General features: G+C 37.0%; 1 protein-coding gene across 2 annotated transcripts in view; it reads right to left on the bottom strand.

Moving 5' to 3' along the window:
• Positions 1 to 23,720, bottom strand: part of LRRC4C (leucine rich repeat containing 4C) — a 994,437-nt gene that overhangs the window by 572,848 nt on the left and 397,869 nt on the right. For both annotated transcript variants that reach the window (XM_059709619.1, XM_059709620.1), the window contains exon 3: positions 13,942 to 14,025. The gene's annotated coding sequence lies outside the window, so the exon portion shown is untranslated. The remainder of the gene's footprint in view (positions 1 to 13,941; positions 14,026 to 23,720) is intronic.

The raw sequence follows: 23,720 nt of genomic DNA, 5'->3' as shown, positions 1-23,720 counted from the left end.
TTATTTTGTTCACCTGATCATTAGTTTACTGTCTGTTTCCCCCACAAATCCATAAACTCTATGAGGTTTGGGTCTGTCTCTATCCTCAAAGCCAAGCAAACTGCTGGGATAATACTTTATATAAAACAAGTATTAACAAATGAAGAGTATGTAGTAATAAGTTAAGAAATGCTTTAATAATAAATATTATTATATAGGAAACTACACATTATTGTAAATGTTACCTTGTTCAAAATTAAATTTATTGGGGGTGACATTGCTTAATAGAATCATATAGGTTTCAAGTGTACATATCTATGATACATGATCTGTATGTTGCATTGCCTGTCCACTGCCCAAAGTAAAATCATTTTTTAATTATCTTTTTCAAATATGGCAATTGGTTTATTTCAGACATTTTGGGATTTAATTTTTACATTTTTCCAAAACATAAAAAGCTAGAAAATATATTGGCAAATTAAGAATTGGCAAATCTGATTATGAAAACAAGACCACATCACTAAAAATTATAATCTTTCTCTTTAGTGCTTGAAACCTAACCATAACGGTCCAACTAATGGCTCATCAGCCACAGCTTTATGACCTCTAGTGACATGTAGGTCATGATCTCATGATCCAGTCCCATCTATTTTAAAATTGCTATTATTAGAAAAATCTGTTCTTACATTGAACAGAAATTAGTATCCTGGAAGCAAGAATTCAATACCCAAGAATGCACAGAACATTTCTAATTATCATCGTTACATTAGCACCTTATCAAAATAAGGACACCTTTTAGATACTCCTTGATCTTTCTCTTCTCCTGGTTAATTAATTCTACATCAGTCAGGTTCAATCACATACATATTTGTACTTGTGACACATATTCAGCAGATAAGGCCACGCATTCAGAGTCATTCCATAGCAAAGATATTAAATTAAAATATTATGTTGTTATTAATTAATAGGCCCACCAAATACTTTTATATTCCTAAATAAATGAGATGGTATCATGGTTGCATATTCCTTCATGCATTGGTTTATGGGGCCTCAGCTAGAAATAGCTTTGGGCTAAACATGATAAATTTTCTATCCTTCTGTAGTGAGAATGGAATACAAGTTTTTCCCCCGGATTGATACGGCAAACCACATTTAGGTTTTTCAAGTCCATAAGTGGCTAGTCTCATATTTACTTCCAATAGGAAGCTCCAAGGATTCCATTCACTCATTTGTCTCAGGATGTCCACACAGGAGAGATCACTTAGATCTTTGAGGTAGGCAGGATCGTGTGCCCCTCACCAAAATGTTCATGTCCTAATTTCCAGAACCTGTGAATATATGGCATTGCATAGCAAAAGGTATTTTGGGGTATGACTATAGTTAAGGATCTTGAATTGAAGCGGTTACCCTGGATTTTCCAGGTTGGCCCAAGGCAATCAAATGAGTCTTACAAGTAGAAGAGAGGGGCAGAAGAAGGGGTTAGAGAGACCTGAAGAGTCCATAGAGTCCATGGGTCAAAGAGTGTGGATGGTCTCCAGAAGCTGAGAATGACCCTCAGCTGACAGGCAGCAAGGAAACAGGAACGTCAGTCCTACAACTGCAAGAAACTGAATTTTGATTAGCAGAGAAATGGACCCTCCCCTAGAGCCTCCAGAAGGGATTGCCGCCTTCCTGACACCTTGATTTTAGCCCAGAGACACCTGAGTCAGAGTGTCTTCCTATGGAGTTGTAAGATATCAATCTGACTGTTTTAAGCCACTAAATTTGCTATATTAGTAATGGAAAACTAATACAATCTGTATCTATGTAAATTAGTACCAATGCTAAAAGGAACATAATTCAATAGGCTGTAGGTTCCTCATAAGCCAGAAGTGCGTTTTTTGAATCCTCTATTCTGTGCTATTCCATATAAACATACTTCCTCTTTCCTGCTTCCTAAAGACATATGGCACGATGTATTGGTAAAACAAATTCAAAGTTGGGGGACATTTTAATTATCAAATACTTTGCAAACTAGTTTTGCACATCCAATAAATTATATTCTTATCTTAGGAAAGATATGTGTGATTCAACATAAGAATAATAACAACCTCTTCTGCTTCTCTCTCCCTCTCTTTCCTTTCTTCTCTCTCATCTTCCTTCCCTTCTGTCCATGCTATACCATACAAGTATTCATATTTTGGAGGAGAGATAATAAGTACCATTTTACTAAAAATTTATTGCAGTGCTTAAGGAGAATATATTTGTCCCCCAGAAAATGGTTAGCTATTCTCCTCACCTGTCCTTACATTGACTAAGTTATTTCTTCAACTATAGGTATTATCCATGTAGAGCTGTGTGATCAATGTTTACAACCAATTTGAACAATGAGAAATTGTGGAAGAATAAAGTTGCTGTTGGTTAACAAAAATCCTGAACTTGGTGCTATTGCCTGAGGATATTGCTGGCAGCTCATTAATTCTCTTGACAAGATTATTTTAAATGTATTTCTGGTAAAGGATGTGATTCATCATCAGAAGTACACCCCAATGCTGTACACCCCCGCCCCCAAGCTTGTTCTCAGTCTGTGCTTATTTAAAATACCTCCAGTTTGTCAATAATTTTATACACTTCTCTGGGAAGTTTGCCATCACTCATAACTTTTAGGGCATATATTTCCATTGAGAGAAAATATACAAGAGTAAAAGCTATATAAATTTTACAATGCAATGCAAAGGCACTGATATCTCAGAGATTGTATTTGATGGAATGGGGAAAGTGAACTCTACAACACTGCAATGCCATGCATCTTTCTATCAGTATTCAGAAAACATTGCTACATCCATGCCATTAAGCAGATGCTTATTGAGTACTTGCTTATTAATCAGCATTGAGCCACTGATACAGCAATCAAGAAGAGATAAATGGCATTACCCTCTTGGGGCTTAGAGTCAGGCATTCAGAAATAAAGTATTAGTGAGTGAAAGAATGTGGGAGTCATTAGTAGTCTTCACTCAACATTCTAGCTTTTTCTATCAGCCATGTAGTAGGATTACACTTTCCTACTCATCTGAATTTCAGTGTGGATATGTGTGTGTATGCACACTACACACACATATGTTATCCAATAAAATATGGGATGGGAAGTTACATGTCACTATTTGGGTGAAGGATTTAATAGTTAGTGTACAATTTTCATGTTACTGTTTATCTTTATCACCACTAGCAACTGTGAAACGTAAGGAAGAAATCCCCCTCAGCCTGCAGTCTTAAGTAAGAATGAGGTAGTAGCCGAAACTGGTTTGGCTCAGTGGATAGAGCATCGGCCTGCGGACTGAAGGGTCCCAGGTTTGACTCCAGTCAAGGGCATGCACCTGGGTTGCGGGCACATCCCCAGTAGGAGATGTGCAGGAGGCAGCTGATCGATGTTTCTCTCTCATCGATGTTTCTAACTCTCTATCTCTCTCCCTTCCTCTCTGTAAAAAATCAATAAAATATATTTTAAAAAAAGAATGAGATAGTACAGAGTTGACCTACAATGCATGCATAATGCAAGTAAAAACATACCCCTTTGTTGTTTTAAGCCACAGATATGTTTTAATTGATTTTTACTAAACTGGTGAATTTCCACTGAAAAAGAAATTGATACCTATAAAAAGAATAATGTCGTATCATGACTTAAAATGAGTGACCTTGGCTTAATGGACACAAATAGAGGAAATTATGATAGGAGATAAAGACGATGTCAACCTGTCTTACATAATTGAAGAGCATTTGGTGAAGATTTTACCCCTTATAAGTTGGCAATCATTCCACAGAGCTAATAAATGTGTATCTTTAGAGAAAATTAGAATGTAGAATGCTAATTCTCTGTGTTGTCTGTTTAGCAATGCACAAGAAAATAAATGAAATGAGTTCAGAAAATAATTAGTTAGCTTATAACTAGTAATTAAAGAGAATAAAGACAGTCTATGAATTCAGATACTTGCAGCATAAAATAATAAAACAAGAAGACCACCAGGGGCAAAGTTCATTAAAAACACGGGCTGCAATAAAGAGCCATGTAAAAGTATGACCATCCATAAAACAAACAAACAAACAAACAAAAAAACATGACCATCACAACCATTGTTAAAAGCCCTGAAAAATAGTATCTCAGAATAAGAGTCAGCTGCCTAACCATTCATTTCAATTAGACACATTGGCCAGGAAACAAGACACAAAGGGTGTAGTTATCCCACTGAAATGTAATAGGCCTTGAGTGCCCTTTATTCAGCCTAGATAAAGAAGTAATTGGAATAGGAAACCAAAGAAATATAGCAAAAGCAAAGTAATCTACCTTAAAAAGTGCCACTACTGTGGCTAACATACAGGGAGTCTACCAGAGTCACATAGATAAGGAACCAGCTAAATTTTTGATAAAAAGGCTCTAAAGCTTTATTTTTTTTGTAAAATGACCTGTGTGCTAAAACAGCTGCTCATCCTCCTAGGAGGGCATATTATCCAAGGATGTGACTAAAGAGGAAGATAGAAAAAAATTTCCCAAAAGGATAAACAGAAAGAATATGTATAGGGAATCCATGAACAGAGAAACCACTCCACAGAGCAGAATTATACGGAACCGAATAACATACCCAATCCTCAGGAAGTATTAATACAGGTCAATGTTTGATCATTACCTATAAACGGTGAGAGGGGTACATAACTTGCTGTTTGATTCCTAGGTCTCCAGATCAAGAAGGGCCATAGCCAGACTGTTGAAGAGAATACAGGGCCTCGTTTAGGATCAGAAACACTGAGCTGGACACAGCACCTGGTTGCCATTTCTGTCTGGTTTCTTCTAGGGAGCAAATAACTGCTCTGCATGTAAATGAGAGTGTGTATTACCCATGGTTCTCCAGGGAAGCATGAACAATATAGTATGTATGTGTGTGTATGTGTGTGTGTGTGTGTGCGTGTTCCTGTTGAACCACATAAATTTTGTCCCTCTTTACATACACCTTGTTACTCTGTGTGCCTGAGCATTTCACTGCCAGTTGGAAGTTGGACTAATGCCTGTGGACATTGTCTTTTACCTATTTAAAAAAGATCTCTTTTAAATGACTTTGCTCTGCTATCTTTTTATCTACCTACTAGGGGTCCAGTGCAAAAATTTGTGCCCCTTGAAAGTTACTGTGGGCCTCCAGGCTCAGTAGGCACAGGGGTGGGTCTCAGTTTATCCTCTGCGCCCCAGTCCGGCCCCTCCCATCGTGGCCCTCGGTTCCCTGTCTGCCAGCAGCCCTGCTCCTGCCAGCTGATGGTGAGGAGCGACTGGGGCTGGTGCCAGCAGTGGGTTTGAGTGGTGGCTACTGCCCTGGTTGCCCCTCAGGAACAGGGGGAGGTAAAGAAGCACTCAGGGCAATCAGGGTCAGCAGCTGCCGCTCCTGCCCACTGATGGCGCTGAGTGATCGCGACAGGCACCAGGCACTGCAGTGGGAGTGAGTGGCGGGGTCACAGAGCACAGGAGCAAAGAATTTTCAGTAACCATCAGAGGCTCACCCTGCTGACAGTGACATGGCAGCCTGCCTTGGTCTGGTGCCCCCACTCACCTGCTCCATACCCCGCCATGGCCAATACCTGCCATGTTCTACACACGCCCTGTGGTGGTCAGTGCACATCATAGCAACTGGTTGTTTGGTTGTTTAGTTGTTCTGCCGTTTGGTCTATTTGCATATTAGCCTTTTATCATATAGGATAATCTATCTATCTATCTATCTATCTATCTATCTATCTATCTATCTATCTATTCATCAATATCCATATTAAAGAGAAGGCTAGATATTCAGGAAGAGTTGCAGTTCATCCAAAGGCAGACTGTAGGCAGAATTCCTTCCTCCTCAGAGGAGGCCATTCTTTGTTTCATTAAGGCCTGTCAATTGATTGGATGACAACCACCCACCCACACTATGGAGGGTGATCTGCTATTCAAAGTCCACTGATTTAAATATTAATCTCATCCTAAAATCACCTTCACAGAAACATCCAGAATAATTTTTGAGCAAACATTTAGGCATAATGGCCCAGTTAAGTTGACACAAAGTTAACCATCACAGAGACATATGAGTATTTGGTGACAAGAGGGAGGTGCTGGCCACAAATATTCAGTGTTTTCCTTTGTTGCCTGTGCACCATCTTCATAACTCCTTCTCTGGTTGCTTCCCCTGTCATCCTCTTTCACTGATCAGTGCCATGGTAAATACCACGGACCCACCCAATTCCACTTTCCCGCCCTCAAGCCCTATGGAGCTTCATGACACTCGAGAAATTAGATGATGTGTCTCGACCAGTGAATTGTGAGTAGATGTATCACATGTCACTTCTAGCTGGAGCTTTAACAAGCCAGGACAAGATTTAGAAAACTCTCTCTTTGATGCTTTACCTTGGTAATCATTAATGGTCCAGGGAATACCTGCTTCCTCACCCTGGATGCTAGAAATAGGACAGTGAAGAACAGAATCCCTGGCTATGCAGCAGTTGTTACATGGTATGCACGAGAAGGAACCCTTGCTATCTTAAGCCACAGAGATGACTGGGTTATTTGTTCCACAGCATTATCAATCCCATTTTTCCAAACATAATGTATAAGAAGAGGAGAGTTATCTTAGGAAGAGAAGTCATATAAAGTATTTAAAACATAGAGATTGGGTTTAGAAAAACTGATACTGAATCCTGAGATTATTCCTTTAAAGCTGCTTGACCATTGTAATAATTACCCAATTTATCTGATCATTAGTTTTATTCATCGGTAAACTGGAGACAATTATTCATTTACTAAACTTCTACTATATACCATACATTATTATAGGCATTGGGAAAATAAAAATGCATGTATGTATTCTGAGACAAAAATTATATCTATTGACAAAAAAAAATGAGTATAACATTAGTCTACCACTATAGATACTCAGTCAATGAATGTTTCTGATTTCCTTTGAAAACTTATTTTAATGTAGAGAGATCCTAATCTTTACTGTTAACAGTGTTGATACCACCTGCTAACAAGTAGCTAAAAAACACACACACTTCAATGCCAAGCTGGGGTGGCTCAGTGGTTGCGCATCAACCCTTGCACCAAGAGGTTACCGGTTCAATTCCCAATCAGGGCACATGCCTGGGTTTCAGACTCCATCCCTGGTGGGGGCAGGCAGGTGGCAGCCCATCAATGTTTCCCCTCTCAGCAATGTTTTTTATCTTCCCCTCCCCCTTCCTGTCTCCATAAAAATCAATTTTTTAAAAAAATTAAGTTATTTTTTCTTTAATCAACATAAATGCCAAGAACCAGTCAGACGGTTTTGCTAAATTGACTGTTTGCTTACAAATGCCAAATTCATCACAAGTCTCCAGGAGGAGAGATTACTTCCCAGCAGGCAGTGGCATTTACTGTGGAGAATGCCTTCTTCCCTATGACCTCTACATTGTACATGATGTTCTCTCCTCTTCTTCTGTCCTCAGTAAACATGGCCCAGATAAGGACATACACGGGCAATAAACAAAAGGAAAAATACAAACCCTATACAATAAAAGGCTAATATGCAAATTGACCAAATGGCAGAACGACTGGTCTCTATGACATATACTGACCACCAGGGGGCAGACACTCAATGGAGGAGATGTCCCCTGATGATTAGTGTGCTCCCACAGGGGGAGTGCAGCTTAGCCAGAAGACCTGAACCAGGCTCACGCCTGGTGAATGCAGCGGTGATGGTGGGAATCTTTCCCACCTCTGCGGCAGCACTAAGGATGTCTAACCGCTGGCTAAACCATCACTTGGACATCACTGAGGGCTTCCGGACTGCAAGAGGGGACAAGCCAGACTGAGGAACCCTCCCCCCAGTTCACAAATTTCATGCACTGGGACTCTAGTGGAATATAAACATATAAAATTATTAATATTAATTAATGACAAAAAATATCAAAATAATATGAGAAGAGCACTGTCATCTGCCATAGACTTTGCCACCCTAAAATGTAGGTGTTGAAACCTATTCCCCAATATAATGGTGTTTGGAAGTGGGGACATTGGAAGTCACTTAGGCATCAGTGTCCTTATAAAAGAGAATGCTGACATCTTTCTTACACCTTCCTTCATGTGAAGACATAGAGTAATGACTGCCTATGTAACAGGAAGCAGGTTCTCACCAGACACTAAATATTCTGGCCCTTGATCTTGAATTCCCCAGCCTCCCCCATGGTAAAAAAAAAAAAAAAAATCCAACCAGTCCTTGGGATTTCATTATAGCATCCCAAATAGACCACGATGATATCTATCAGATTAGTAAACATTAAAAAAATAAAAATTGAATCACGCTCCTACATTACTAGATAAAACCTTTCTAGATTCACCAGGGATGTAAAACACTTACATTATGTGCATCTATTACACCAATATTTTGTTTAGGGAGTTGATTGTATGAAAATAGTGAAGAATTTCTACAAAACATGTAGCATGCTCATCCCGGCACTGTTTCTAGCTATATAAATTGGATACAGAACACTTTTAGTCCTAGAATAACAGTTAAATAAATCAAGATAAAGCCTAAAAAAACCCCACAAAAAACAAAGAAGCCTTTAAAAATGTCACAGACATTCCTATAAAGAAATAAAAGAAATTAATAAATGATAGAATGAAATCTGAGATTATATACACAGAGAAATTATCTGAATAAACATGCTTCAGTAATAATGAAGGTTATGCTTGATAAGGGAGTATCAAGAGTGTTCATATTTTTTAATTAAATTAAAATTTATTTTTTCCATCACCATTTATCTCCTCTATGCCCTCTTCCACCTTTCCCCATTAACCTCCCCATGCTGTTGCCCAAATCCATGAGCTATCTCTCTTATTTTCTTTTACACTCAATGTTTATGTATTCTTTGATATTTCCAAAATAAGTGTGCATTGCTATTTCATAATATAAATTTTAATAAACAAATTAAACCAATTTAAATGAAACCTAGCTTATATCAGCAATATGGCAGGTGTTAACCACTAAAGAATATCATCCAACTTCAGTCTGTACTAGAGGTAATATATATATCTTTGATGGCTAATAATATTAGTATTACTAATAAAAATCATAGACTATGTTTTTTAAGTTGCAAAGAAAAATATTATGATTATACAAAGAAATACGAGGTTCTTCCAAAGGGTAGCAAGAATGCAAAATATGTATGTCAATTCTGTACACGGTGAAATAGAGATGAACGGATTCTAGCCCTTATTTCTTTGGAATTATTTGTTGAATGGATGACTTTCTAACAGTTATTAAAGCCTCTTCGGGCAGTCAAAAATGAATTAGTAGCAAAGGGCACATTGATTAAAACATAATTTCTATCATTGTAACTGAATAATGCCTTTTTCCTATAAGTGGGAAGTACTCAGAGGCATCCTTTTGACATATTACAGTTCACATGAGTGTTCTATGCAGAACTAGATTTCTGTGTAATTACTGGGAGGAGAGGTATGTGTTTTAGATCACTATGTACTCATTTTTAAAGAAAAAATGTCTCTGCCAGGCCAGTGTGTCAGTGGTTGAGCATCAACCTATGAAACAGGAGGTCAGAGTTTGATTACTGGTCAGAGCACATGCCCTGGCTAGAAACCCTGTAAGGGGCGTGCAGGGGACAGTTGATCAATGATTCTCTCTCATCATTGATGTTTCTATATCTCTCTCCCTCTCCCTCCTCTCTGAAATCAATAAAAATATATATTTAAAAATATATATTTAAAAAATAAAGAGCAAATGTCTAGGGGGAGGGGAACATTTCATTTATTTATTATTTATTTATGTATTTATTTATTTATTGGCTTTTTTGTGTGTGGTTTTTTTTCTTTATTGATTAAGGCATTTACATATGTATCCTTATCCCCCCATTTCATTTATTTTTTAACATTTTTTCCTAAGCGTTTAAGGTAAATAATTTGTCTTTATAAGTAGATCTGAACATACATGACTTCAAATGTTTAAATGTAAAATAAAAATTCAGTAAAAATATTTCTTTTAAGATCTTTAACTCAAGTAGTGAAATTAAGGACTTTCTTTTTGTTTCACTATCTAACTTCTATGAGTTTTGTGGCAACCTTCTAGATGGCAAGTTATGCAAAGAGGTATAAAACTTCTTTAAAATCCTGTTCACACACACTTACACACACACACACACACACACAATCACCAATTCCTGATTATCTAGACTCAGATATAAACATATTAAGATATTGTGCATTCCATATCATGCACCTCTTGCTCTTTTATGTACCACATAAAAGAAAGTATGATAAAGATTAAACTATTTTGCACTATTATAAGATCAGCTTCAATTTTAGAGTTGGAAAATTTTGAAAAAATATATAATCAGAATTGATGAAATTCACTAATTCATGATACAGAAGTAAGTAAATATAAAAAGAGCAAATTTAAAACTGCATTAAATAACTATCTAATTAAATAATATCTAACATTTATTGAACATTTACTCTGTGTGGAAGTATTTTTTTTTAGATTTAAAATTAATTATTACAAAAATGTGAAGCAATTTGAAAAAATCCTTTGTGTATGGTTGCAAATATAGTGTAATAAGATTAAACTACATAAGAAAATAGACTAAAATTGTAATAGTCCTAGGTTAGAATTAAAACTGTATTCCTCAATTTCTCAAACATTCCATAATAGGCTTATAATTTCTTTTATAATTTCAAAGAAACAACAAACACCCAAATGTGGTTTTTTTAAATAATTACTTTACATTTGAAATGTTTTAAAAATGTTATTCCATCATATTTTCACATTTTTATTTCAAAAACAAACTATTTTATCAAAGGTAATATTGATGTAGTAGTCAAAGCAAACATAGAGAATCTTTCAGTACTTAAAGCTATTAATTAAACTCATTAATAATTAGTCATTAGAAAGCCTTTGTTAAGAGTTGTGAGCTACAATAATGAAAACAGCATGATACTGGCACAAAACAGACACACAGATCAACGAAAAAGAATGCAGAGCCCAGAAATAAAACATCACTTCTATGTTCAATTAATCTACGACAAAAGAGGCAATAATATATGGGGGTGGGGGGGTGGGGGGGGCGGGGGCGGAATGGCAGTCTCTTGAATAAGTGGTGTAGGGAAAACTGGGCAGATAAATGAGAAAGAAAGAAAGAAAGAAAGAAAGAAAGAAAGAAAGAAAGAAAGAAAGAAAGAAAGAAAGAAAGAAAGAAGAAGAAGGAAGGAAGGAAGGAAGGAAGGAAGGAAGGAAGGAAGGAAGGAAGGAAGGAAGGAAGGAAGGAAGGAAGGAAGGAAGGAAGGAAGGAAGGAAGGAAAGGAAGGAAAGGAAGGAAGGAAGGAAGGAAGGAAGGAAGAAAGAAAGAAAGAAAGAAAGAAAGAAAGAAAGAAAGAAAGAAAGAAAGAAAGAAAGAAAGAAAGAAAGAAAGAAAAGGGAGAAAGAGAGAGAGATAGAGAGAGAGAGAGAGAGAGAGAGAGAGAGAGAGAGAGAGAGAGAGAGAGAAGGAAGGAAGGAAGGAAGGAAGGAAGGAAGGAAGGAAGGAAGGAAGGAAGGAAGGAAGGAAGGAAGGAAGGAAACTGGACAACTTTCTTACATCATGCACAAAAATAAACTCAATATATATTAAAGACTTAACTCTAAGGCCTGAAACCAAAAAAATTGATCTTAGCAAAAACCAAAAAACTGATCTTGACATTGATCTTAGCAATATTTTTGTGGTTCTGCCTCCTCGAATAAGGTCAACAAAAGCAAAAAATGAACAAATGGGACTTCAACAAACTAAAAAGCATCTATACTGTGCAGGAAACTATCAACAAAACAAGAAGACTACCTGCCATATGGGAGAAGACATTCTCAAATGATATAGCTGATTAGGAGTTAATATCCAAAATATATAAACACACCCATACAATTCAATATCTAAAAAATATAAAACCAAAACACAGGACCTGAATAAACTTTTTTTCCCCAAAGAAGACATACAGATGACCAACAGACATGTGAAAAGATGTTCAACATCACTGATCACCAGGTCAATGCAAGTCAAAACCATATTGAGATACTACCTCATACCTGTCAAAATGGCTATTATCAAAAAGTAAACAAAGAGAAACCCTTCTAAGAAAGGTAAGAGTTTCATTTGTAGGTAAAATGAAACCCTCCTACACTGCTGGAGGGAATGGAGGAATGTGTGAAAGGGGGGGAGGGAAATAATAGATATAAACCTCCAGCTCTAAAATAATTAAGTCATGGGATGCAGTGTACATCACAGAGAATATAGCCAATACTACCATAATAACTTTGCAGAGTGACAGATGGTTACTAGACTTACTGTGATGATCACATCATGAGATATATAGTGAGGTCTAATCATTATGTTTTACAACTGAAAGTAATATAATACTATATGACAAATGTACATTAATAAATTAAGAAAAAAAATTGAAAGGAGTTGTGGGGGCTGAGAAAATAAGGATGTTAATGATCCGGACCACTCGGGGCTGAGACTCTGATGAAGAGAAGAGGAACATACACAATTAACAAGAAGAGGAACATACACATAATCAAGGTAGATTATGACATAGGTGTGAAGAGAAGACTTCGAAATGTGGTTAAGGGATGAATAACAGAGAAGGGAACTAGTGTGGTCAGTTATCTGGGTAAGCATAATTTAAGCAGTGCTTGAAGCAAATTTTTCACACTTAGGTAAAGAGTGGGAAGTGAGAGGGTGACAAAAATGAACTCAATTATTGAGCCCCTACCATTTTAGATATTGTGCTTGGTACTGAAATACACTGAATACTAAAATAAAAATAGTCCCTTATCTTGTGGAATTTCTCATGAATTGGCAAAGGATATTGAAAGTTCTGTAGAAATGTTGAATGGGTAAAAATAGGCTAAGTTGGAGGGGGGAAAATTGAGACTAGGGAGATAAAGAAGGCTTGTTTTGTTCTGATTTTAATTGATTGAATTTTTGCAGGATAAAGTTAACATAAGCATGTTTGGTTTTGCCTGTGTGAAAGGAACCAGGGAAACAGAGAAATGTAAAGCAGGAATGAATTTAATAAAGCTGATTTAATAAAGTTGGTAAAGAAATATAAAGTGTTAGGATTAAAATCTAATATTTTAGCTAGTGAAAAAAAATAGACTATATAGAGAGATTATTTAAAGTCTAAAGAAGAAAAAAAATAGTGTTGTTCACATCAAATAGCCTCATCTTCTCTAGAAAGTAGAAAGTTGTTTCATTTGAAACTGAGAAAGTCTGGGGAAGATTTTCATTCAAGAAGAATAGAGATTTTGAACAACCATGAAAGGACTGGGACATTTTAAGTGGCAGGGTCACACAGCATGAAGATGTTGAAAGTCTTTGCTATGTCAGCAAACAGGCACTATCCTTGCCTGCATCGAGCATTTGAGCTAGGGACAGACACATAAAACAATCAAATAATTACACCAATAAACATGAACTTGGCCATTGGCAAGGTAAGCACGGCAGGGGATAAAGCTGATAGAAACAAGAGGGTTAGAGGGAAGCCAGTGCCATTGGCTGACATTGGATTCAGCAAGGCCAATAACACTAAATGTGGCATCTGGTAGACTAGAATGATAGAGAAAGACACAGGAGGATCAATGATGGGTTCAGTAGGAGGGAAATAAGTGGGAATACATACAGCTGTGGTCAGAAAGCAGGCTTTCACAGTTTCACTAGCAGCAGAACAGCTAGGAGAGACATGGTGGTTCCAGGCAGAAATGCAACATGTGCACTTTGAGGAGAAATGGAGCCAGGTGCACACACAAACCCCACTCTCACCAGTGAGAGCTCGCCTATGACAAGGTTCCAACAATTAACCATATTAATTCACAGTCTACTCCAACGCACTTTAACTCACACAGGAGACGATTTTTCTTTCTCCTTTTATAAAATAGTCACGAATGCTGTACTCACATATATTCAGTGGGTCAGAGTTTCCAGCTCATGTGGTCTCGCTCTCCCTGGGTGATCTTGCAGCCTCACAAGACAGAACCATGTCTAGGAAAGAGATGAAATTGAACTTGGCATTACAGTTAAGGAAGTTAGAAAATAACTCAAGCAGAATTATTCGAAATTAAAATCCACCTAATGGAGTAACCTAGGGGGAACAATTTATATTTCTATATATTTATCCAACTATACATTAATTTTATAGTATGTCTTGCTTAAGGCTTTTCCAAGAATACAAAAGGCTTTATAAAAAATGATAGTAGTCATAATATTTAGTTCTGGATAAATATCTCCCTTTAATGAATTTTTCTATTGGACTGTAAAGCAATATTTTTCTATAAAGGAAAAAATGTACCAACTGCTAGTATGAATTAATCTTTCTTTGCACACTCTATTTTATTCAGATGAATGTATCCCTCATTCCTGATCATGCTTGGCTTTTCATCCTTTTATGGCATTACTCATTCCAGCTTATCTGTGTGAAATATCACTATATTGGTTCTTTCCCATTTACCTCCCAATAGACTTAAAGTGATTATTTAATACCCAGCTCAAATATTACCTTTTCCCTCAAAGCTGTCAATCAAAATTAATCTCTACCTCATCTATATTCCCACAGTCTACTGCTTGTCATTTGATATGAAAATTATAACCAGTGTTTCTAATTCTACCTACCTGCCTTGGAGCTTTGAAAACAGGCAGAATGTTTTACCTGTGAGGATTTTTTTTCTTAAGCACCATCTAACCTGTGTACATAACATATTCAAATATAATGTACAATTGCTCCTTGTTCTATTGCGGAGTAAATCTTCCATTTAGTATTGCTATAGTCAGGGATTTTCACTATTGTACCAATCTGATATATATTTTTTTCAATGAAAATACTTTCAGTTTTGTTTGTTTGTTTGTTTGCTTGCTTGCATCCAGGGCATCATTCTCTCTACTTTTCTGCCCTCAATTGATTATGTGTAGTCTCCTCTGAAATTTTTTCATTTTTCCAGACTTGTCATAATACAATGTACCATGGCTTACATCTTGAACATCTCCTATTTTCTTATTTTCTATTACACTAACTTTCTTTGAGACGTAATCTAGGTTTATGACTTTAAATATCATCATCTATTCACCAGGGATTTTCAAACTTTTATATTAGCCCAGTTTAGCATGAGCACAAAACTTATGATTAATCTTCTACTCTATAGACCCACTTCAATGCTAACAGACAATATACAATTAGCATACCCTAAAATCCCTTCCATCACCAAGTTTCTCCTCCTATAATTTCTTCTAAGAGAAGGGAAAGTTTATCCTACCATTTTCTCATTCCAAAAAACTTCCAGTCATCTTGACCCCACTCTTTTTCCCATACCCCATATCAAGTAAATTAACAAATCTGATAGCTGCTAACTTCAAAATATATCCAAAATGGAGCGAAAATATGACCGCATTTTCCAACTCTATGTCTAAAATGCTGAGTTAGTTCATGAAGTTGATTCCTGGTGAACTCAGAATTAATTTGAGTTTTTGTGAATTCTAAAGTAGGACATTTTCTACAATTTTATTATTAGTAATGCCTAAACATAGGCTATTCATACTTGCCTAATTTGCAAAGCCAGCAAAAAGTTATATTCTAATAATGAAGTTAATAATGACAACTATACAATCTAACATTTTTGAGCACTTACTATATCTCAGATACTAATATCAGTGATAACCTGTATTAGTTCATTAATTCACAAACAATCCTGTGAGGGTGAAACTATAATTATCTCCATCTTAAAATGAAAATGGGAATAGAGAGATTAAGTAATTTGCACAAGGACACACAGCTAGCAATTCTGAAAATGGCATGCTAATCTAGGCAGTTTTGAGACACAAAAACTAAATTTTTTAAAAGTATTTTCTTTTTTCCTCTGTATTATTAAGATATAACTGATATATAACATTACATAAGTATAAGTAGCACAACATAATTTGATATATGTTTCTATTAAAATGATTACCACAATAAGTTTAATTAGCATCTATCATTTCACATTGTTATAATTTTTTCTTGTGGTGAGGACTTTTAAAGTATACTACCTTGGCAACTTTCAATATACAAAACAGTATTGTTAACTGTAGCCATCATGTTGTGTATTACTCCCCAAAATACAACATTTGGAGATAACACAGCAGAGTGCCCAGAGCCAATCACTTGTACCCCGACTGAGAAAGTTCAGGGACTATCTGGAAGCCTAATAATGCATTAAAAAAACAGAGTAGCCGAAACCGGTTTGGCTCAGTGGATAGAGCATCGGCCTGCGGACTGAAAGGTCCCAGGTTCGATTCCAGTCAAGGGCATGTACCTGGGTTGCGGGCATATCCCCAGTAGGAGATGTGCAGGAGGCAGCTGATCGATGTTTCTCTCTCATCGATGTTTCTAACTCTCTATCTCTCTCCCTTCCTCTCTGTAAAAAATCAATAAAATATATTTTTTTTAAAAAAACAGAGTAACTGATACTATGGTAGCATCTTCAGAACCTGCTTACTTATCCTTCACCAATTACTTAATAAGCATTCAATCTCTACTATAATTCACTCCTCTTTGTCATCACTTCCTTGAACTGATTCATTATAATGGTGGAGAGTAGTAGCAGTAATCACTCTGTGATTACCAAGAGCCAATAACATGGTTATGACAAATATCAATCGAATTAGGAGTGTCACTGCTTGAGTCACTTAATAAGAATCACTTGAGAATGTTCTATCAGTAGGGATTGCGCTTTGGCAGAAGGGGGCGAAGATGAAGGAACAGGCCTATGTCCTCCTCCAGTTCTGACAATTTGTTTCCTTCTGATGAACAGCTCTTCTGGCAGGAAAAGAAAAAGGTGATCTCCCTCTGACATTTCTTCCTTTGGTTGAGAGTACCGCAATGATTATGAACTGTCTCAGGAAAAAGTTCCAGGAGAAGGGTGAGGAAACCTACAGATAATGTAGAGTCCTACATGACGACAAACCAAGGAAGTGTTTTAGGATTTGCCTGTCTCACACCAGAGAGGGGCTTGGAACAAATCATCATTATAAGCATGATCACAGCAGTAGGGATCATAGGTTGGACATATACAATGTGCCTGGTAATACCATAAGAGCATTACCTGATTTATTTTGATTCTGTGTTGTACCAATTGGCTTGGAGGTGCCATTGGTACGGCCCCTTAGGTACATAAACATGATGTCCCTGAAAATATAATCTAAGTGAGGCAGACTTGAGGAAATTGAGGAAAAAGAAGTTAAATGATGGTCTTAGATCAAATGGTTACTATCAGAGCTGAATAACTTCCACCTGGCATGCCACATTTCTTCTCACTTGACTTCTCTCCCTCCCACAAACCCCTCACTGTGTGTCTTTATCCTTAAGCTAGAGGCCTGATGCATGAAAATTGTGCACTCGGGGGGAGGGGTCCCAAAGCCCGGCCTGTGCCCTCTTGCAGTCCGGGAGCCCTCAGGGGATGTCCAACTGCCGGCTTAGGTCCATTCCCTGAATGGGCAGTCAGACATCCTTAGCGCTGCTGCGGAGGCGGGAGAGGCTCTTTCCAGCTCTGCTGCACTCACTGTGAGCCTGGCTCAGGGCTTCTGGCTGAGTGGTGCTCCCCTTGTGGGAGTGCACTGACCACCAGGGGGAAGCTCCTACATTGAGTGTTTTCCCTGTGGTGGTCAGTGCGTGTCATAGCGACTGGTTGTTCTGCTATTCAGTCGATTTGCATATTAGCCTTTTATTATAGAGGATGGAAATAACTATGCAATTGTATACATTTCAAGTTTTTCTACAACTAATGATTTTATTTTGCAGATGCATGTTTTAGAGGCTATCCAAAATTGAGAAAATTACACAACTCTACTGAGAGTGAGTCAGCGGGTGGTTGCATAGGGTTGGGGCACATAGAGAAAATATCATCAAAATGTTAAAATAGTAATCATATAATTACACAGTGCTGTATAAACCTGCTTATGGTGTAATATCAAGTAAAAAGGGGAATTTTAAAAATGACATATATTCTATAGTTGTGTATATACTATATATGTGTCCATATACAAGGATAAGATGGAAGAACATGGGACAATTTTCTCATGATTTGTTGAACATAGTATAAGATTGAGTAATACATTTATATTGAGCAATTAATATTTTAACAAAATTGTTTGATATAAATTTTGAAATTGGAACATCATTTTTAAAGATGATTTTTATTTTATTTTATTTTATTTTGTTTTATTGCTTAAAGTATTACAAAGAGTATAACATATGTCTCCTTTTTTTTTTCAAAAGATGATTTTTAATTGATTTTAAGGAGAGAGGAAGGGAGAGGGAGAGAGAAACATCAATGTGAGAGAAACATCAATCAGCTGGCTCTTGCACACCCCCTGCTGGGAAATGAGCTCACAACCCGGGTATGTGTCCTGAATAGGAATGGAACCCTGGACCTCTTGGTGCATGGGTTGATGCTTAACCAATGAGTAACACTGGCTCGATGAAAATATAATTTTTAAAAATACATGGCATAATGACACTTCTGAAATTCATAGAGAAGCTGCAGTTTCAGTGGTCACATAAATCTAGCCAAATATTTTGTCTTCAATGCTTGTTATAAAAGACTATTAAGAATCACTCTAGCCCTAGCCAGTTCGGCTCAGTGGATACAGTGTCAGCCTGCGGAAGGAAGGGTCCCAGGTTTGATTCTGGTCAAGGGCACATGCCTTGGTTGTGGGCTCGATCCCCAGTATGGGGCATGCAGGAGGCAGCTGATCAATGATTCTCTCTCATCATTGATGTTTCTGTCTCTCTCTCCCTCTCCATTCCTCTCTGAAATCAATATATATATATATATATATATATATATATATATATATATATATATATATATATATATTTAAAAAGAATCACTTTAAATGAGCAATGGGGGGATAAGGACAACTCTATAATACCTTAATCCAGGGGTCCTCAAACTACGGCCCGCAGCCCACATGCAAATACAAATATTGTATTTGTTCTTTTATAACAAGCATTATTTTGTTTTTTTACTTCAAAATAAGATATGTGCAGTGTGCATAGGAATTTGTTCATAGTTGTTTTTTTTTTTTAAACTATAGTCCGGCCCTCCAACGGTCTGAGGGACAGTGAACTGGCCCCCTGTTTAAAAAGTTTGAGGATCCCTGCCTTAGTCAATAAAGAAAAAAATAAATTACTTTAAATTGCTACATCTTCTTTTCAAAACCATAAATCCTAGCACACATGCCATTTAGTAATTCATTCTTATACACTAGTTTTCCCTCAAAAAATCATCTTACTGTATATAAGAGATTAGTAGCCTAAAAAGATGAAAAGTGATCTAATTCATTCAGCACATATTTTTAAATACTGTTTTAGGCACAATTTTAAGACCCTAGGATTTAACAGAAAGTCAAAAGTTAGTTTGTAGTTAGCTTTGGATCTGTAACAGTCAAGACTTTAAAGTTAGTTCTATGGTAAGGGAAAGGGCTCAAGAAAGGATCTGAAACAAATTTGTAGAGAAAGGTGGCAGAGCCTTGTTCCTGTGGCAGTTTTCTGAGTAAATGTTTTCAGAAAAATAAAATGTTACAGAAAGCAATTTAGATATCGTTTTCCAACTCTTATCCCTTCACTCAATCACCTTATCATCAGAACATCTGTTCCAGCGAAAGGAAAATATCATGAAGGCTGGGGTTTATTTAATTCACCACCATATCCCCAGCACAAAGAATGGTCCTTGTGCTATGCCCATGAGGATCCAAATAAAGTTTAATTCATACTAGCTTACCCTGCTATAAAAATGAATACAATGTGGTCTACCTCTATAGGATATTAATTCAGGTGGCTACTTATAAAGTCATTTAAAAAGCATACACTAGGTATCAGACATGTAATACATGCTATTAATATAGACTTCTTATGTTATCACAGCTCCCTCACTTTTTACTTGACCTCACTGTGCCTCAGTTTCCTCATCTGTAAAATGGTAATGATTACCTATTGGGGTTGTTATGAGAAGTAAACAAGAATATCTTTGTACAGGCATATCTCAGAAATATTGCAGGTTCGATTCCAGACTACCACAATAAAATGAATCTCAATTCAGTGAGGCTCATGATTTTTTTCCAGTGCACACAAAGTTATATTTATACTATCCTGTAGTCTAACTGTGCAATAACATTATGTCTAAAAAAGCAATGTACATAGCTTAAATGAAAATAATTCATTCCTAAAAAATGCTAACCACTAGCCTTCAGCAACTCATCATCCTTTTCGCTGGCGGATGGTCTTCAAGTTGTAAAAAGCAAAATATCTGTGAAGTGAAATAAAGTGAAGCACATAATAAATTGAGGTCTGCCTGTATATGGAAAGTACTTACAAAAGTGCTTGGACTCATAATATGTACCAGAGAAGTATATGAAAATATACTGGTATTGGAAGCTCATGGTAACACTTTGAAAAAGCTTTTATCTCTACTTTACCGAGGAGTAAACAGATGCAGGATAGGTAAGCAATTTCATTAAAGGTCTGCTGTTCATTTAGAAGTGTTTTTCCAATCTTCCCCTCCTGCTCATGCCCTTGCCTACATTCCTAGATCAAATCCTGCTTAGACTTTGTCAGTAACTAGTTTCCTCATCTCCCTTTTTCTTGCTTTATTTTTCGTATTTTAAGTACATATAAGATTATATTGTTTTCCTCTGTTTAAAAACTCAAATGACTCTATATTGCTTGTATAATAAACACCAGGTTTCTTAGAAGACCATTGCATGCTTTTAATTTCATATTTAAATATTTCATTTATTAATGTTCCAACATTGTAGTTAAAACACTGGACAATTAAACTAAGGTCAGATACTCCAAAAATCAGGCAGACCTGGGTTCCAGTCACTAGTGGTCAAGCTACTAGTTGTGCAATGGTCTGCATGCTGTTTTACTTATTTAATCCTTAGCATCTCATTTGGAAGATGTGGATGACAGCATTTAATGCATAATTTTTGTGCACATAATAATCATCAGTAAATGACAGTTATTATTATCATTACCTATGATGCAAGAGCAACACCAGCCATGATGAAGTGATCACTCATGAACCAGAGAAAAAAAGTGTAAAAATTGGATTGAAACAAAGAATATAATTGGCTGGAGTCAATCAATGACATAGGATTTCAGAGTTAGATGGCAAAATCAGCATAATTTGTGTGATGATAAAATTCAATTACAAGTGGAGTATTTCATTATTTTTAACTCTTCATCAGAAATAAAAATATAAACATGATGTAACATAAAATAAAAAAAACAAATAAGTTATATTACTGCATGGATCAGAAGAGGTTTGTAATGAACTTAGCAGAAATAAATAGAAACATTCTATACCCTAATTCTAACTCAAAATATTAAGAATTACTGTGTGATTTTATAGCTCTCCAAGAATATGCTTTCCTACTAATGAGTACTCTCATATAGATTTTACGCATGCTTATGTTAAATATAGGTTAATTGACAGATATTTTGAAATGCTTGGAGTGATTAATCAAGGCTGTTTCATTTAGTGATGAGAGATATTCACAAAATTTCAAGATTTCAAGTTTAGTTGAATTTAGTTTATAAGCATGAAAACTCATTTGAACTCAAGGAAATATTTTGGGCCCACAGAAGCTAAATGGTGATATTAAGAAACACAAACCTAGCATTAGTGACCTTGAGCTAACTTCCAGGTATCTTCAGATTAATTTTCAGTATTAGCTGAGATGTAGTTTCACTTGTTTTAACCTAAATAAACTCATGTTAGATAAGATAACATTTTTGGTATTCCTTTATCCAAGTGGTCACTAAATATCCACTAAATACCAAGTAGTATGCAAAGTGCTAAAAATAAAATAATTAGCATAACTTTTTTTCCCTGATTTTACTGACCTCATAATCTAATAAGGAAATAGATAAATAAAATATAAACACAATATTGATTTGTGATGGTATGTGTACAGAATCAAGAAGGAAACCACATGGCTACATGAGTGCAGTGTCAAGAAGCAGACACCAAGATGGCAATAGACATTTCATCAATTTATTGGGGGAAATACCTGTAAATGATAAAGGTGAAATGTTCAGGAGAAAGAAAGCTTTCAGACTACAGCAGAAGTCTAACAGGTGTGAAGAAAATGGAAGGCTATAAGGTTGGACAGAAGTGTCAGGAGAAGCAGCACCATCCTAAGAAAGGTTGGGTAGGACAGTGGGAAGACCTTGAGCTGCTGTCCATTACAGGAGTCCTAGGTTTCATAGCAATGGGCCTATGCTGGTAGCAGTCATTGGCTGGGAGCAGCCCAATGGAAACAGCCTATCAGCAAAAGCCCCGGTGGATACTGAAAACAGCAGCTAGAGTTGTCAATCATTTATGCTCCCAGCAGCGAGCCCAGTGACATACTTTGATGGCCACACCATGGAGTGCTCAATTTTCCTTGTGGACAAGGATTTCAGAGGGTTTTGAAAGAAGAAAAAGAAGTCACAGAGTGGACAAGATGAGCAAGCATAGTCCATGCAGGGACCAACGCAGAGAGACAGAAAACAGCATGGCAAGTGTTGGGGAGTTACAAGTAGTGCATTAGGTGAGAGGACATGACCAAAGGTGCTGGCAGGCAGTGCACCAACAGGTGAGACTAGAAAGGGGCAGGACTCCAATCACATAGAGCCAGGCAAGGGCTACAGGGATGTTTGGCTTCACTGTGAAGGTGATGTGGAGTCACTGGAGGATTCATGTCGGGCACAGTGTAGAACGAGTCCTGGGGTACAGAGCACGTTCAGCGGGAGAACCCCAGGAAATGAAGGAGAGGGAGATACTAGTAGTAAAGACAAGATCATATCACACAGACATGGGTCCTAATCGTAGCTGTACCACTTAGCAACCATGTGCCCATGAAGTCATTTAACGCCCCTGAGCCTATATTACTGATCTTCTCTATTGGGAATTACATACCTACTTACGTCATGTGGCCACGAGGATCACAGGTGAAAAGTGAACAGGAGCATGCTTAGAGGCTCAGGTGCCCACATCAGACATAAACCTCCATTCATATCCTGGCATTCGTGTGTGACCATCATCACATTTTATATACCCCCTCTGTAAACCTCGGTTTCCCTAAGTGTCAAATGCCGGCAAAAACACACCTATCTCTCATGGAGTTTTCCCCTATAAGGTGACAGGGGTGCAGCATGAGTAGGAAATGCTCGGTAGCTAAGTACTAGGTGCTGTGCTAAGTGCCTCACACACTTGTAATATTCTGTTTTCACAGCACCTTGGCTGGCAGGTTATTCTCTCCCCCTGAGTTTAGAGGAGCAGATTTCCGCTTGAAGAGATTAAGTAGCCGGCTCACTGTCACACAAATGACTGTACTGGGTTACAATTCTCAGTTGCCTGACTTCAAAACCCATATTCTTAACCATTATTCTCTATTACCCTCCATTCCAGCACTAAGCAAAACCATCTACCTGCCAAAGAAAATGCAATTCTAAGAACTCACTTGTTGGCTACGGTTGGGTTTCTTTGTAATATCAGCAAGCTTTAAAGCAGAGTTAGGGGCCATTTAAACAAAGCTTCCCGGTTTGCCCCAAGAGATGCCTTATCCAGTTCTTTTAAATGGAACATTAAAGACATCACACAGATTCTGATATAAGCTGTGTTGCACCGTTGGAAATTGGCTTCAACTGGCAAGGGAAGGAG

The sequence above is a fragment of the Myotis daubentonii genome, chromosome 9, assembly GCF_963259705.1.
Source record: "Myotis daubentonii chromosome 9, mMyoDau2.1, whole genome shotgun sequence".
In the NCBI taxonomy this organism is placed as follows: domain Eukaryota; kingdom Metazoa; phylum Chordata; class Mammalia; order Chiroptera; family Vespertilionidae; genus Myotis; species Myotis daubentonii.
The sequence above is the reverse complement of the archived record's forward strand: the minus strand, read 5'-3'. Positions and strand labels throughout refer to the sequence as shown.